General features: G+C 39.7%; 1 protein-coding gene across 1 annotated transcript in view; it reads left to right on the top strand.

The window, feature by feature from the left end:
- CACNB2 (calcium voltage-gated channel auxiliary subunit beta 2) overlaps positions 1–14,698 on the top strand; it is a gene marked incomplete at its 5' end in the record, with an annotated part of 409,075 nt that overhangs the window by 151,600 nt on the left and 242,777 nt on the right. The gene's annotated exons all lie outside the window — the stretch shown is intronic.

Here is a 14,698-nt window from a genome sequence, read left to right as displayed (position 1 = left end):
CCGCCCGCCCCGGCGTGTGAGCAGACAAGCCTCTTGGACTGGTGAGTGCCGGTCGGCACCGATCCTCTGTGCGGGAATCTCTCCGTTTTGCCCTCCGCACCCCTGTTGCTGCGCTCTCCTCCGCGGCTCCGAAGATCCCCGCTCCGCCACCCGCAGTCTCCGCCCGCGAAGGGGCTTCTAATGTGTGGAAACCTTTCCTCTTTCACGGCTCCCTCCCACTGGTGCAGGTCCCGTCCCTGTTCTTTTCTCTCTGTTTATTCTTTTATCTTTTGCCCTACCCAGGTACGTGGGGGAGTGTCTTGCCTTTTGGGAGGTCTGAGGTCTTCTGCCAGCGTTCAGCAGGTGTTCTGTAGGGGTTGTTCCACATGTAGGTGTATTTCTGATGTATTTGTGGGGAGGAAGGTGATCTCCGCGTCTTACTCTTCCCCCATCTTCTCCCCTTGCACTTTTGTGATGAGCTAATCACCTTTCTCCTCTCCATTACCAAAGGAATAATTTATATAATCCACTCTGATTTCCAGACAGCAATGTAGCATAGAATAAAGGACTAAGAGGAAAAGCCATTTCTAAGGCCGTGGGTATGTTGAAGTTTCTGTCTCTCACTATTATTATTATTATTTTTTTTGGTAATGGTCTCAGTGATTCTTTGATGCTTTCCCCAAATGAGTCATTGAGTCCTCTTTGGTAATTTCATTATCGGGAAAATTAGGTTGTTCTTTTGGGTGGATTTCAGACTGAAACAAAGTGATAGTCATTCAGACGTGGTGGATTGCAACCTTTTTTCTGTACAGAGATGAATAGGACACCTCATCAGGAATAGAAGCTTCTTCACAATTTTTCAAGGGTTCTGGTTGAAGGGGGAAAGGGCAGGATGGCAGGGAAGGAGGAGTTTTTTGGGGTTTTTTTTAATTTTTTTTTTATTAGTTTCTGCTTTATAACAAAGTGAATCAGTCATACATATACATATGTTCCCACATCCCTTCCCTCTTGCGTCTCCCTCCCTCCCACCCTATCCCACCCCTCCAGGCGGTCACAAAGCACCGAGCTGATCTCCCTGTGCTATGCGGCTGCTTCCCACTAGCTATCTACCTTACGTCTGGTAGTGTATATATGTCCATGCCTCTCTTTCACTTTGTCCCAGCTTACCCTTCCCCCTCCCCATATGCTCAAGTCCATTCTCAAGTAGGTCTGTGTCTTTATTCCTGTTTTTCCCCTAGGTTCTTCATGACATTTTTTCTTCTTAAATTCCATATATATGTGTTAGCATACAGAATTTGTCTTTCTCTTTCTGACTTACTTCACTCTGTATGACAGACTCTAGGTCTATCCACCTCATTACAAATAGCTCAGTTTCGTTTCTTTTTATGGCTGAGTAATATTCCATTGTATATATGTGCCAAGAGTCCCCTCAAAAGATCTGGAATCTCTCTCCTCTCCCAAGGTAACACACCTCTATAATAATCATCACTTTTCAAAGCTTTATAAAGAGTGATTAAGATCATTTGGTGATACACAATAAAAATCACCTCTTTTTAATTTAAACATAGAATTCATTGGCAATCTACACCAATGTTTTTCAGTGTGTTCTTTGAGTCACTGGCATAAGAATTCTTGGGGATGTTTGTCCAAAAAAATGCAGGTCCCTGGAACCATCCCAGACCCATAGAATCTGCATCTCAGGGATGGATAGTCTTCATTTAATTTTTGGTCATCTCTCAGTGTGATTTCTGTGCACATAATTGTTTGTGGAGAGCTCAGAGAATCACAGAACATTTGAAAGTCAGGATTGGAGTGTTGGGAATCATGGCTGGGCTCTTCAGGGTCCTTCCTCTGAGATGAGTGTAACTCACCTCAAGTTGACTTGTGTCAAGTTACTCAAGGTTCACTTCCTGAGAGAGATGACCCCAGAGGGATCTTCTCAGGCCAGAAGAGGGGAAGATGACTTGGCAGACTCTCATCAAGCCAGCATACGATGGAGGAAGAGAATTTCCAAAGGAAAATCCACATCTTGTTTCTAGAAAAAAGAATAGATCCTGGATGGCAGAAACCACGGGTGATGTTTACACATACAAAGAACACAGTCATAAGATTTTTGTTTTAACGAACCACACTCTCCTGTGGTTAAAGCTTAGAACATAAAGCATGACCACCTTCAAGCTTAGCAGTGCTGATGTTTCTCAGTCCCATAAACGGGGATTATGGACAAGGTAGCTCATGGCAATGCGAGTTTGTAGGAAAAATCCAGAATTGCCTTTCCAGGAGAATTAATGCCTTGTCAAGAGTGAACTTGTCAAGAGTAAAGACCTAATATTTGAATTGATCTAAATAACTAATAATGACAGTAAAGATTTTATTCACACATTCTGTAAATATTGGCAACTTATTGAATTATAATATTAAATTACAATTGAAGTTTATAGAATAAGTTAAGCAATGCTGTGAGGAGTCTATCAGTAAAAGACCTAACACAACATAACGTGAATTATCTCCTTCTAAGGTACAACTTTTATTGCTTGATCTGGTTCATGCCGTTAATTTCTACTTGTGCACTAATGACCTTTTTGGAACCGTGGGTCTGTGCAGACACAGTTTTGGTAAATGTCTACCATGAAAGATATAATGTGGATTTTGTATTTCTAGGAAGCTCTTGTCTTTGGGAGTCTTAATGACCTCTAATTGTGAAATCATTATAGATGCCGCAGAAAGAAATAGGATATCTATTTTTGGTGTGACGGGCTACACTGGGAAAACGTATGGGCAGCTTTCCAACCTGTCCACTTATTTTGATGAAAATAAATTTCAGTTCTAGAAAAATAGAGAAGGGAGAGAAGGCATCTGAACTGGGAAGGCATAAGAAAGAGAGTTTACAAAATTGTTTCAAATTATGAGTAACAGTCAGTATCTCAGCATCTTTTTTTTTCTGTAAGAGCACTGAATATGTCTTAAAGAGTGATTTAATTACATGCAGAAGTTTCCTGAACCAACTTCCAAATGTCTACTCCCCAAATTTGAATAAGACAACAATACAGACAGACCTTAGAACTTGTGATCTTTTATATGAGGGCTCTCAGTAAAGTTTGCCTATTAATTTTTGTCTGATTGAAGGTGGGTACAGAGGTCAAAGCTTCCTGTCATGGCCTCTCTTCCTTTGGGATCACAAACATTCTAGAAGAGAAATCTGTGTATTTTTTTTTTAATCTTACAGGGTAGACCTCCACTTCAGTTAAATTCTTCTGTTTTTTTTTTAATGTTTTATTTTATTTATTTTTGGCTGCATTGGGTCTTCATTGCTGCGCGCAGGCTTTCTCTAGTTGCTGAGAGCGGGGGCTGCTCTTCATTGCGGTGCGCGGGCTTCTCATTGCAGTGGCTTCTCTTGTTGCAGAGCACGGGCTCTAGGTGTGCAGGCTTCAGTAGTTGTGGCACACGGGCTCAGTAGTTGTGACTCTTGGGCTCTACAGTGTAGGCTCAATAGTTGTGGCGCACGGGCTTAGTTGCTCCACGGCATGTGGGATCTTCTTGGAACAGGGCCCGAACCCGTGTCCCCTGCATTGGCAAGCGGATTCTTAACCACTGCGCCACCAGCGAAGTCCATCTTCTGGTTTTAAAAATGTATTCTTTTAAAGAACTCTTGGTCAATCCCTCTTGATTGTAACCAATTTCATAGAATTTTCATGTCTGAATTCTAGTTATTATGTGCTCATTACCATTGAAAATAATAGAACTCTTATTTCTACCAGCCAAGAAGCACTTAAAATTTTGAAATGTGTCTCCACTTCAAAGGGAAAAGCCATCACTGCTGGAGGGTACTTCTCTGAATTTTCTTGTATGATCCCTTTTTTTTTCTTTTTTTCTTTTTTCTTATTGCACTATTTTTTCCATTGAACTTGACTCTTGAGCCCTGATTGGCAGTACAATTGGATTAAAGAATACTCTTAAAAGACACTGATTTGGGTTCTCTTCACGTTACAGCTTCATGAAAAATGAGATGGCAATCTGACTTTTTTTTCTGAGTTGACTGGATATTCCATATTTACTCTACTTTTTTTTTTTTTTGGCTCCGGACGCACAGGCTCAGCGGCCATGGTTCACGGGCCCAGCCGCTCTGCAGCATGTGGTGTCTTCCCGGACCGGGGCACGAACCCGTGTCCCCTGCATCGGCAGGTGGACTCTCAACCACTGCGCCACCAGGGAAGCCCTTTACTCTACTTTTTAAGTCCTTGGTGAGACTGGCACTTCTCCATGGCATTTTATATTCTCATTAAGTCGCTGAGGATTTCTCTCTGACAGCTTTGCTCCATTGCTATCTGGAGAAAACGGCATTCATTTGGAATTGGTACAGTCTCATCTGTGGTTAGATTTCAGGCTGTAGGTCTTAGTTAACTGCTAGAGCTTTGAAGGCAGATGTAAGTACTGATGTGCCATCTAAATACTAGCTTTCCGAATTCATTTCCCAACATTATCCTGTTAATGCAAGTACTTCTTCATTAAGGGAAAAGGGTAGCCTCAGAATAAGGGATTAGATACAGGAGACTGCAGACACGTGTTTTTGAAACTCAGCTTCTAGAAGCTGATGAAAGGGTATGCACAGAGAAGTATTCTCATGGTAGGTGAATTGCTGCAGGAAGAAAATAAAGTCTGTTCGTTGTCTCCCATGCAAGAATGGTTTTTCAATTTTATTGATTTTAAATAATGGCTCTGCTTTTTGTAAAACCTAGACTAACACAATAAATGTTTTTATTAATGGTGTCTAAATTACCATGCAGTCCAACTAAGCTCAAGATTTAAAATTTCAGAGTAAAGCTTCCCCATCAGCTTTTATTATTAGTAATATGAACTGATTTCTCTGGTTTCAAAGTATGGGACTTAAATGCAACCAGAGAATGAGACGTTGTTCAGATTAAATCAAGAACTTATGATTCAACTTTTCTTCGTTTTTGGCCAGTCCTTCATAAATGTCAATAAGTCAAAGTATTAAAACATAATTTATAGTCATTCCAAATAATAACTAATCAATAAATACAGAACATCAGTGTTCTACGCATTGTTTGCAGGTTCACATAACATGAAAGAACGGTTGCACACTTAGGGCACAAAAACAATGAACTCAGACAATTTCATAATAACTTAATCTTAGAAGCAAAGAGTGAAACTGATATAAGCAATATAATGAGGTGAGTAATTATGTCAACTTATTAGAATGTCAGTCAGGTACTTGCCAGCCTATAGCCTTCGACAATGTGAAATTGCTGAACCCGTCATTCCTAACAAAGGGCAGCCCCCTGTGACCCACATGGACTGCACTCTCCCCCTACCCCAACAGGAAGCCAAAATGTGTTGGATTAAGATGAGAACTTTGATTCAGAAATTTGAGTGGGGAACCCACAGATTCAGTTACCATTGGGAGCAAGAGCTGAAAACTTGTCACGGATGAGAGTCGTAGTCATTTGGACTCGTGGCCAAGCCCAGGTGTTTAGTAAAAGCATTGATCCTATAAGGAGGCAGAAGCTCTGTGAGAAAGAGCATATATAGGAAAAGGAGCGAATGGTCATAGTGGCCCAGGGTAGGGAGAACAGAGCTTTGTGGAAGCGTGAGATTGAAGATCTGAAATGGTTCCTGGCCTTGCTGAAGTCTGATTGTTCAGGTTTTCTGAGTTCCTCCCACTGTGTATCCTTTAATTAAGGCCCCGCCACTTGGGGGGCAGGATGGAGGTTTCAGTGATCTCTGTCCTTTTCAACCAAATAAAACAAGGAAAAAACTTGATTGATTGAGGAGATAAGAGTGAACGCCAAATGTTTTCATAAACTTAAAAGATATGACATGTGAGGTAGAGATGAAATATTTATGAAGGCGTTCAAAAAATAAGGATGATAATCAAAGCATGATATCTCATGCACTGCAAATCGAAACACTTAATTTTTAGCTTAATGATGTTTAGGTTTATTCATTTATTCAGTATTTATCTAGTGCCTAGCACATATCAGGTACTCTGTTATTTGGGGGAATATAAAGATGAATTAAAGAGTCCCTTTCCTCAAAGAATTTATAATATATAACATGGAATAAAATAATATCTCTTTCATTTCAAAGAAAAAAAAAACTATACTGTTTTTGAATCCCCAGACGGTTATCCTCACTAAGGCAGATCTTCTATGGGGATTTGGGAACCAATTTCCTACAACCAGTTCTAATATAATGTGGCTATTGACGCATAAGTTTTGTCTCAACTCCTGGATTTAAGTCTATAGCCTGAGTCCTATCCAGAAATAGATGATTTTCTGGCTATTGTAAAGATTTGTGTACCCATATATCTAATAAGAAGAAAATGATTGTTCTTAATATCACTGTCACTACACAGATTAATTTCAAGCCTAATCATAGAACTGCTACGTATACATCACAAGCAAAGAGATGGAGGATTTGGATTAAGACTTGATATGGGAAGAAATAAAGAGCTGCCTTGTTCGTGATCGTAAATCTACACTGATGTGAACAGAGGCACTCAAGGATGGCTCTTTGGCAGCTTAGACAGTTAGATTTGGATGGGGAAGGTCAGGAGGACCACACTCTCATATGTTCTCGAGATGACATGATAAAAAGATAAGAGTCGCAGCGATGGGGGCTGTTAACAGAAGGAAAAAAATGAAACTAAAATACGGTGATTCTAATTTTTCTTGTTTTTCCTCATAAAACATAGTTTATTTAGATAAAATTGCATCTGTAATAAAGGAAATGAAAATACAAAATGGCTAAGGTAGCCACAGATAGTCACTCTGCTTTTCACAATGTATTTTGGGTTAATTGCCTCTGAAAATAGGTTTGGTTTTTTTTTTTAAATCTCTAGTAAGTTTGGGTTGAAATGGAGGATGCTTGCAAAGCTCATGAATCCTCTATAGCCATTCCTTCACCTTTTTGTTATCAAGGACGTTTTAATTGAGTTGGCCAAATTAATAAAATCTGAATGGCTTTGGCTCTCTTTTTGAAAGCTGTCCCAGAACTGGTACAAACAAATGGTTCTGTTCTTCCTGGAAGAAGTTCAGACACCCCCTCCCTCCCTGACCCTCCCCCATTTCCCTTTCTCCCCTCCCCTCCCAGTGTTCTGTCAGAAAGAGCCAGAAAATGGCTTTGTGACCATTATCAAATGACAAGTCATTATTGATGAGTCGCTCCAAGGGGACGGGATGCCGTGGTTAGACCCTTGCTTAAGAAGTCATTGTCTTATGACATTTGCCATGTCCTTGTCCTCTCTGGGTGATGTGACTGCAGAGTGCTGTACTGGGATGCGTCTTTGGAGTTCACTTGGCAGGCGCTTGGATTATCATTTCAGCCAACATTTTTTTGTATATGATATGTCATAGTAGTATATATAAAAATGATGAATATGGTTCTTGCCCTTGAAGAATTTGTCATCCACAAAAGGACAGCATTTAGTTGATAAGTCATCAGAGGATGACAAATTCTTGTAAGAAGTCTCATGACCCACTGACAGAATTTTAGGCAACTTATTAGTAGTATTCCAGTTGGAAAGGCATGGCCCATGGCATGCTTACTACATGCTGGATGAATAACTAAATGGGTGCATTTACCATAATTCTGGGTGCATTTTATTTCCCTTCCAAATGATTTTTTTCCCAGATATGCAAGATATGAACACAACTGAGATTCTTGTGCAATAGTTGGGTATCTATTTGTGACAAAACCCCAATTTAAATAAAAAAGTAAACATTGGAAGAAATACTCAGATTGATCTAAACTAAATACAGAGCTCTTCAAAGTCACTGGTACTAATAGCCCTGACTTGAGCCAAACAAAACAATTTCCTATCGAAGAGAAAAAATATTCTGACAGCTGTTTCACATCATCAGAGCCAAGTTTTTATAACTTGTATGTTTCATTAGTCCATCAATTTATTCATTATACTATTCATTAATAATTAAGAAAAACAAATGTATACATTGTTAACTGGCCTCACTCAAAAAACATGTGTTCTCATAGATTCATTTTGAATAGACATAAATTTTATGTTGAAAGATTAATTCACAGTAATCAATTTTGAAGGGCCTTTGTGCAGTGCACAGATTGTACCGCTGTGCATGACAGCCTCACCCCCACTTCCTCCACTACCCATCATTACTTTTGCGAATCCCAAGTAACTTTCACATGCATTGCATGATTTTATTTGATGTTGGCTTCAGCCATATTTGGTAAACATGAAAGTTTTTAATTATCTTTCCCTTACAAAAGAGAAACATAAGGCTCAAACAGGTTTATATATTGATCACACAATAAGTACCTCATGAAAACCAAGCCTGAACCCAGGAGCAGGTAGATCCCAGGTACTGAGCTACGGTGTGCTTTACTTTCCAACACTCTTTACACGTGATTTCATAAAATGCTCACAAAAGCTTTGCAGGGTTGGTATCACTTGAATCTTTATGTGGATAAGGACACAGGTCCGATAATGTTAATTACCTTGCCCCAGTTTCCATATTTTGTAAATGGAGGTGTTGGAATGCAACCCTGGTCTGTCTGACTCCAAATCTATGCTCTTTCTGCCACACTTACTTCATCTCTATTGAGTCTATCTGATTGTTAGTCATGCCCTTACAAAATAACACTCATTAGTGTTGGATAGTTGGAGTTTAGGAAAAAGCACTGCTTAGTCAGAGAAACTTTCCTATGGAGCATACACTAGGGAGATACTGCTTGCATTTTTAATAGATTAGGACATAAAGAGGTAATATTTTCAAGGGGGAGAACCACTTAGTCAGCCTGTACTAATTGAGCACCTGTTAAATGCCAAGCAGCCATTTGTGTGCAGTGTGAGAAATGACTCAAAGTCAAAGCACTTGTCCTCAAGGGGATCACCATCTAATTAGAGAGATAACTAAAGGGCCTGGATGTGAAAACTACAGCTACTCAGTAATCTCCAAAGACCTCTTTCAGGAGGGGCTCACTTAGTGAATTCACAGAAGAAACACAGATTTGGAATGTGTACTCCATTCTCTCCACTGAATAGAGTGGATGCATCTAATAATAACAGACCTTGTTTCCCCAAAGCAGAGCCTGAGACAAGGATTCAGTGTAGGCAGTTTATTGGGCTGGTGGTCTCTGGGAGACAGGGAAGGAGGAAAAACCAATATAAAAGATCATTATCAAGGTTGTAGGCAAAGGGGGCTAGATTCCTCCAACCTCCCTGAGAGCTATACCAAAACCTCCCAGAATTGTCCACCCTCAGGATGATGGCAGTCAGGAGCATGTGTTCACCAGCTCCTGTCTGCTGTTCATTGAGAGTTGATTCTAGGGGCAGTGAGTCCCCCCACACTTCTGTGCTGGCTGTCAGACTGAGCGGATGTTTGCAGGATCTAAGACTCGAGCAGAGAGTGGGAAGTTGTGTGTCTTGGGCTTGAAGTAGGACACAGAGTAAATGGCAGTTGTGGCTGAAATCAGAGGTGGGTTGAGAGAATGGGATGCTATGAACCTGTCTCAGGGCCCACAGTGGGTGGTAGCCCTGGTCAGCTGTTCTTACTATAACTGAAAGATACACCAAGCAAGCGAGCAGATGTTGGCATCAGACTGTACAGGTGTTGCCAGTGGTCACCTGACATTTCCTATAAACTGGAAAGAGTAACAGTCCCTGCCATATAGGTTATTAAGAAGACTGATTAATTCAATGAGATAATGTTTTATAGAATTCTTAGTCAGTTCTAAATCTTTGGGGAAATACAGACCCTGAAAGACCTGTATTGACTGGAACAGGAGTTTATTTTTCTTTTCTTTTTCTTTATAGTCTAACTTGTTAATTCACCTAGTTTATCTGTTTCTACTTTTTAAAATTCTACTAAAAGGTCAGTTAAGAGATTAATCTGCTGAGGTATCCTTGACCAATGGGATATACCTGGTTGGACACAATAAAGTTCAAATCCTTTATTGCAAATACATATGCCCTGAAAGAAAAATGCTAAACCACATCAAGGAGTAAAACTTCCTCATCTCATTCTTTCCTCAGAAACTAGAGCCAGGAGAGTTGGCATGTGAGTTCTTACGGGTTGTGAGTTCATATTGATGAAAACTTCTGTTTTATTCCCCTAACCCACTTCCAAAGGCCATAAGAGCTTTGCACATCTTAATTTTATGATGATGAACATTGTTTATTTTGGGGGGACTTCTGTGTACTAGGCAGTATGCTTGGTCTTTCATATGGAAAGGGTATGAAGAAGAAAAAAAACAACAACCAATAACGAATCTCTTGTTTTCAAGACAGATTGCCCTTATTGAAGGAGTTAAATGAGAATGGTTGAACTTTTAGAGATAATGGGGAACTAGGGAGTACTAAATCACATATTTTCACACACACATTTTCACCTATCCAAGGCCACAATAAGAAATTCAACAGGAAAGGAATTCATCTGGGGCTCTGTGAGAAATAATTAGCTAAATATCAATTAGTTAAGCTGGAGACACAGGTGAGCATGACTTGCAGAAGTCTCATAATAATCAAATACAGAATCATCCTCAGTTCTTCACCCAGCTGTGCATGGTGGTTTCTGGATGTGTTGTAGCTGGTGTCCACAGATGCCCCTCTGCCCTCACCATGAGCCACATGGCCAGTATTCATGCCCTTGTATAGTCCCCTCCCTCTGAATCTGGGCTGGTCCTGTGACTCAGTTTTGACATGTAAACTATGGTGGAAGTAGTGTTGTGTGATTTTCAAGGTTATGAAAGAATCTTTGCAGCTCCCCCCAAGGTATCTTGGAATGCTTGCTCTTGGAACCTAGATGGCATACTGTGAGACACTCCAGCCACATGGAGAGGTCACATGTTTTTCTGTGGTCACCAGCCCCAGCTGAGGTCCCAGCTGATGGCCAACGTCATCTGTTAGGCATGTGGGTGAACCATCTAGGATGTCTGACCCAGTCAAGGCTTCATCTGACTCAGACAGCAACCAACTCCGTTTGGGAGTCCCCCAAACGGAAACTGCACAGCTGAGCCCCATGACCCCACAGAACCATGAGAGATAGTAAATTGTTGCTTAAGCCATTAAGTTTTGGAATATTTATTACACATCAGTCCTTAACTGGCACAGAATATAAATCAAGGATTTCTTAGATATCAGCCAGGTTTTAATTTCACACATGGTTGTTACATGACAATTTAAAGATTCAATTTTCTTACATTTTACTTACTCTAAAGTCAACCCTTTGAAATAGCTTTGTGGAATAATATTGTTGCTTTATCAGTTTCCTCATGATGACTTCATAGATGAAATTCTTTTTTTATTGAAGTGTAGTTGATTTACAATGTTGTGTTCATTTCTGCTGCACAGCAAAGTGACTCAGTTATACATAGATATATTTTTTCATATTCTTTTCCATTATGGTTTATCACAGGATATTGAGTATAGTTCCCTATGCTTTATAGTAGGACCTTGTTGTTTATCCGTCCTATATTTAATAGTTTGCATCTGTTAATCCCAAACTCCCAGTCCCTCCCTCCCCCACCCACAGAGCCCCAAATGAATTCCTTTCCTGTTGAATTTCTTATTGTGGCCTTAGATAGGTGAAAATGGGGCCAAATATGTGATTTAGTACCCTCCCCCTTGGTAACCACAAGTCTGTTCTCTATTTCTGTGAGTCTATTTCTGTTTTGTAGATATGTTCATTTGTGTCATATTTTAGATTCCACATAGAAGTGGTATTGTATGGTATTTGTCTTTCTCTGTCTGACTTACTTCACTTAGTATGATAATATCTAGGTCCATCCTTGTTGCTGCAAATGGCATTATTTCATTCTTTTTATGGCTCAGTAGTATTCCATTGTATATATATACCACATCTTTATCCATTCATCTATCGATGGACATTTAGGTTGTTTCTATATCCTGACTATTGTAAATAGTGCTGCTATGAACATTGGGGGGCACATATCTTTTTGAATTATAGTTTTGTCTGGGTATATGCCCAGGAGTGGAATTGCTGGATCATTTGGCAACTCTATTTTTATTTTTTTGAGGAATCTCCATAGTGTTTTCTGTAGTGGCTGCACCAATTTACATTCCCACTAACAGTGTAAGAGGGTTCCCTTTTCTCCATACCTTCTCCAGCATTTATTATTTATAGACTTTTTAATGATGGCCATTCTGACTGGTGTTAGGTGATACCTCATTGTGGTTTTTTTTTTTTTTTGGACTCTAGTTGATTAACAATGTTGTGTTAGGTTCAAGTGTATAGCAAAGTGATTCAATTATACATATACATGTATCTATTCTTTTTCAAATTCTTTTCCTGTTTAAGTTATTACAGAATACTGAGCAGAGTTCCCTGTGCTATACAGTAGGTCCGTGTTGTTTATCTATTTTAAATCTAATAGTGTGTATATTTCAATCTCAAACTCCCAATTTATCCCTCTCCCCCTTTCCCATTTGATAACCATAAGTTTGTTTTCTAAGTCTTTGAGTCTGTTTCTCTTTGGTAAATAAGTTCATTTGTATCATTTTTTTAAGATTCTGCATATAAGTGATATCATATGATATTTGTCTTTGTCTGACTTACTTCATTTAGTATGATGATCTCCAGTTCCATCCATCTTGCTACAAATGGCATTATTTCATTATTTTTAATGGCTGAATAATATTCCATCGTATATACGTACCACATCTTCTTTATCCATTCATGTGTCAATGGACATTTAGGTTGCTTCCATGTCTTGGCTATTGTAAACAGCATTGCAATGAACATTGGGATGTATGTATTCTTTCAAACCATGGTTTTCTCTGGATATATGCCCAGGAGTGGGATTGCTGGATCATATGGTAGCTCTGTTTGTAGCTTTGATTTGCATTTCTCTAATAATCAATGATTAAGACCATCTTTTCATGTGCCTACTGGCCATATAGATGAAATCCTTAAATTTAGTGTGCCTTGGACCCTTTGTAGTCTGGTCAATCCCAAGGGAGTATTTCTTGTAACAGTATTTTTTTTTTTTTTTTTTTTTTTGCGGTACGCGGGCCTCTCACTGTTGTGGCCTCTTCCGCTGCGGAGCACAGGCTCCGGACGGACACGCAGGCTCAGTGGCCATGGCTCACGGGCCCAGCCGCTCTGCGGCATGTGGGATCTTCCCGGATCGGGGCACGAACCCGTGTCCCCTGCATTGGCAGGCGGACTCTCAACCACTGCGCCACCAGGGAAGCCCTATTTTTAAGTGCATAATATGAAATGTGTAGAATTACAAGGGAAATTAATCATATGATGATATAGTTTGCAAAATATATTAAAAACCAAATCTTTGATATGATAATGTATGTACTTATTATTATGTATTAAATAATAATACTAATGATCTTACAGAGAATACTCATGTACGCTCTCTAGGTTCTCCCATTAACATTTTTTTTTTTTTTTCTTTTTGCGGTATGTGGGCCTCTCACTGTTGTGGCCTCTCCCGTTGCGGAGCACAGGCTCCGGATGCGCAGGCCCAGCGGCCATGGCTCACGGGCCCAGCCGCTCCACGGCATATGGGATCCTCCCAGACCGGGGCACGAACCCGTATCCCCTGCATCGGCAGGCGGACTCTCAACCACTGCGCCACCAGGGAGGCCCCCATTAACATTTAATATACTTGCTTTATCACATATCCATCTAACCAGCCAGCCAGCCAGCCTCGCATCATCAAACCATCCTAATGTTTTTATGCATGTCAGTGTAAATTGCAAAGCAAATTGCAGGTTTCCCCTAAATAACTTAGCATGTATATCATAAACTAGAATATGGACATATTTCAAGCTATCTGAAACAATTATAACCTGATATGAAAATATCTGTTATTTCTATTGCTGTCCTCATAGGTACTGCCAACATTATTATGGTTTTTTGACGACATTCATAATGGAAAAAAATGCCAATTTTTTGTCTGAAGTTTATTACTGAAAATAAGATGTCATTTTTTTTCCATTCAAGGTCGTGAACTTCTTAAATTCTACCCATAGACTCCTTGGGATCTAAGGGCCGTAGGTTAAGGAGACCTACTATGTGAAATGTGCAGATAGTCTACAAATTAAGTGAAAATTGAAGTCAACTATGTAAAATAATATAGGTATACTTTAAAACTCAACTTTTAAAAATAAATCCTGACATTTCTATCTTTAGGATTTTGTAGGGAAATTAATGAAAGAAGCTTGGGTCATTGAAAAGGGTCATTGAAAAGAAAAAGAAAGGAAGAATTATTGAATTGACATCTAAATTAGTTTGCTAAGCCTTTTGTAAATACCAAAAGCTGGGTGGTTTACAACAGTAAGAAATATATGGTCTCATAGTTCTAGAAGCTAGAAGTCTGAAATTGACGTTATCTGCAGGGCCACGCTTCTCCAATGGCTCTGGAGAACACTTCTTTGCCTCTTCTAGTTTCTGGTGTTTGCTAGCACTCCTCGGCATTTTTTAGCTTGGAGACGCATCGCTTCAGTCTCATGACTGTCTTTTCCCTGTGTGTCTTCCATCATCTTCTCTCCATGCATGTCTGTCTCTACATTCAAATTTCCCCTTTTTGTAAGGACAGCAGTCATTTTGGATTAGGGTTCACCCTTATGACCTCACTTTAACTTCACTACCTCTGTAAAGACTTTATGTCCAAATAAGGTCATATTGTGAAGTACTGGGGGTTAGAACTTAACCATATCTTTTTATGGGAACATAATTCAACCCATAAC

This window comes from Mesoplodon mirus (assembly GCF_964341445.2).
Source record: "Mesoplodon mirus genome assembly, chromosome: 4".
In the NCBI taxonomy this organism is placed as follows: domain Eukaryota; kingdom Metazoa; phylum Chordata; class Mammalia; order Artiodactyla; family Ziphiidae; genus Mesoplodon; species Mesoplodon mirus.
This window is presented reverse-complemented; position numbering and strand designations above follow the sequence as displayed.